Below are 3723 nucleotides of genomic sequence, written 5' to 3' on the forward strand. Positions count from 1 at the left end.
AGCATCTACTTGGCGTCTTCCTTGTCTCTCCTAACCCGCTTATTTTCACAGAATCTCGACTTCCCCCAATCGTGAATCACCCACTTTAAGAAGTGAAACTGCGGGCCGGTTTCCTTCACAGACACACCAAAAGTGCCACCAGGTGGTTGCTGGGATTTGAACTCAGGAACTTTGGAAGGGCAGTCGGTGCTCTTACTCTCTGAGTCATCTCACCAGTCCAACTCCAACATTTTTTTAGGAAAGAAACAAAATATTTGATATCCAAACCAAATGGTTCAGTGTGAAGGAAAATGAAAACAATTGGTTATAAGGCATGAAAGTGATAGAAAAGTGCTGAGTAAATTCAAATAGGACAATTCCCATGAAGCTCATGGAGATCTATGTACTGAAACTGCTTAAAGAAAACATTATGGGGAAAAACAGGAAGAAATCATCATCAACCCCAGAAGACTAAGACCCAAAAGAAAGTGACTCCTATCTTCTATACCATAGAGATCATAGGAAGTAGAAAAAAAATGAGTGTCAGCCTTGAGTTCTAAATCCTGTGGTGCTAGCCTTTCGAATAAAGACATTAATGAAGACATTATCCAACAAAAGCAGATAAAGGAGATTTATCTCCAGCAGAGATTTTTCTCCTAAAGAATAACTAACAGAGTTCATTACAGAAGTAAAAATAGAAATGAAGGTTTTAGGAGAAATTTAACTGTTAAATTTGGGGTATAAAGATGATCTTTGTGCTCCTAAAATTATGTTTGTGTTTCAGGTGAAACCCAGCATTTAAAAATGGTGTTCAATATACACAGCAGAGAATTCTTAAGCAATCTTGAAGGAAAAACAAAGGAAATAGGAATCATAATTGGATTTTAAAGATAAGTTCAATTTCTACTTTTTAATTGGAATATAATATGTTAGCATTAATAAATGATGCCACATATACAAACAACTAGGCTGACTTCAGTAAAAGGTGGTTAGGAAACTATTAGAGACAACATACTCAGATTGCATATTCAAAACCAATAAAAAAAATGTATGCCAAAATTAAATTCTTGAGAATTTAATTCTCCTCCAAAGCAAGGTAAAAAGAGAGAAATGAGACCCATATACAGAGAAGCCAAGCACAAAGTAGCAATTACACAGATATACCAAACATGATAAAAATTGTTTCACATGCAAATGATTTGAATATAGAGATTTGATCAGATTAGAGCGAATAGACTGGGCAATTGAAGTTTCTATACAGATATGATGCAAATTTGTCCATCATAAATATATATTTCATTTTCAATAGTAAATGACTAATTGAGGTAAATTGGAATTTTTTATGCTTACAAATCTAAGTTTCAATATGTAATCTTTGAAAATTCATACATGTTGCCTTCAACATGTAAGAAATAAAGAAAATAAGTAAAATATATTTTTATATGGAGATATTCTATTTTACCATGTATTTACCTTCCAAATGAAAAATTTTGAAAATCTTTTCTCAAGTCTTATGTAAATATTATAAGTTATACATTAAATATTTAGTAAATGAATGAGTCCCTTAAATTGTAAAGTGATTAATTTTTCCTTAGGGAAATTATTCTTCTAATCAGATATAATTTTCATTGAAAATTCCCACCATATTCCTTCATTAAATTCAAAAAACAATGAAAACATTATCTATATCATTTGAAAAAATTCTTCTCTTATCACTTTGTCAGTGAGCCTATCCTTTAACAGTGGAATCATCTCTTGAAAGCCCATACTGTACACTGACTGGATGGTCAGGAAACAAAGACTGGATAGTCTAGACAACTAGGATAGGTGCTTTATCCAGTTTCATCAGACAGAATTTCTTTGGCAGCAGATGGGAGCAGGATTAGAGACCCATAGCCAAACATTATGAGGACAAAGCCTAAATTAGAGGTCTTCATTGAGTACCTACCCTTGGAGATCAGGGAATCCCACAAAAGACAGAGATGGGATGGGAGATTATAGAAGTCAGAGGGGATGGAGGACACCCGTGGAACCTGCCCCACTAAGTCAACTATGGGTTCACAGAGACCAAAGTGGTCAACAAGGGGCACAAGGTCCTTTGAATCTATGTTATATTTGTTATCTTAGTGCTTTTGTAAAATTCCTAACAGTGGGAGCAATTGTACATCGTACATTTTTGCCTACTCTTGGGATCTTTCTCCTTACATTAGATTGCCTTGTCCAGCCTCAATAAGGGCTTTTGACTTGTCTTAATGTATCCTGCTTTGTCATTTTTTGGCTGCTGTCTCCTGGAGGTGAGGCTTATTCCTTTCTGAAGGGAAATAGAAGATAAAAGATCTGGAGGACCAGGGAGAGGGAAGGTATGAGAGTTGAGAGGAAGGGAGGGAGGAGAAACTGTGGTCAATTAAAAATTTGAAAAAAAATCAACATTCTTAGTCATCAAGGAAATGCAAATCAAAACAAACCTGAAATTCCAACTTATACTAAACAGAATGGCTAAGATCAAAAAAGTCAAGCAACAGCACATTCTCCACACATTGAGGATATGGAGAGAGGAGAAGACCCTAGCATAACTGGTAGGACTGCACACTGATACAACCATTCTAGAACTCAATCTGGTGCTTCCTCATAAAATTGGAAATAGTTCTACCATAAGACCAGGCTCTATCATGCTTGGGCATATACCCAAAGGATGTTGTACCATATCACAAAGATACCTGCTCCACTCGGTTCAAAGCAGTCTTATTCATAATAGCCAGAAAACTGGAAACAACTCAGATGTCCCTCAACCAAAGAATGGGTACAGAAACATGTGGTTTATATATTCTAAAACTATTCACTTATTTAAAAAGAAGGACATAAAAAATTTTGCTGGCAAAAGAACTTGAAAATAACCTGAGTGAGGTAATCTATACTCAAAAGGACATACATGGTATGTACTCACTGATAATTTGGTATTAGGCAAAAAAGTACAGAATATTCAGGATACATTCCATGGACCATAAAAAATTAATCAAGAAGGAATGCCCAAGTGAGAATTCTTCAATCTTACTTAGAAGGGGAAGCAAAATAGTCATGGAGAGGTAGAGGGAGAAGGAAGAGGGAAGAGAAAAGGGGACAATATCATTAATGTACTAAAACAGGATTGAAGCTTAGAAGGCCAGGAGAATAAATGGAAGTATGCAGCTGTAGGGGATAGGGTAAGGGGAACCTCTAACAATTACCAGAGATGGAGAATGGTGGAGGCTCCCAAGATTCAATGTGGGTGGTCTTAACTGAAATGCTCAACAGTGGGGAAATGAAACCTCAAAAAACCACCTCCAGTGTAAAGGAGGGGACACCAACACATCTCCAAAATTTTTGACCCCAAATTGTTCCTGTTTAAAGTAAATGCAGAGAATAAAATGGAGTAGAGACTGAAGGAATGGCACACCAATGACTGGCCCAACTTTGGATCCATCCCATGGGCAGGCATCCAAACCCTGACACTATACAGATAATGCTATGTTGGACTTGCAGACAGGAACCTAGCATGGCTGTCCTCTGAGTGGTTCTACTAGCCACTGATTGAAACAGAAGCAGAAGCATACAGCCAAGCATTAGACAGATGTCTGAGACCACGATGGATTAGTTACAAGAATGATTGAAGGAGCTGAGGAGTATGGCAATCACATAAGAAATTTATAGGGAAATGGATGGATCTGGAGAATATCATCCTGAGTGAGGTAACCTAATCACAAAAGA

The 3723-nt window shown here is 36.7% G+C and overlaps 1 protein-coding gene across 1 annotated transcript in view; it reads right to left on the minus strand.

Annotated features, from left to right (window-relative positions):
- Cfh (complement factor H) overlaps positions 1-3723 on the minus strand; it is an 883581-nt gene that overhangs the window by 12495 nt on the left and 867363 nt on the right.

Source organism: Mastomys coucha, unplaced genomic scaffold (genome assembly GCF_008632895.1).
Source record: "Mastomys coucha isolate ucsf_1 unplaced genomic scaffold, UCSF_Mcou_1 pScaffold1, whole genome shotgun sequence".
In the NCBI taxonomy this organism is placed as follows: domain Eukaryota; kingdom Metazoa; phylum Chordata; class Mammalia; order Rodentia; family Muridae; genus Mastomys; species Mastomys coucha.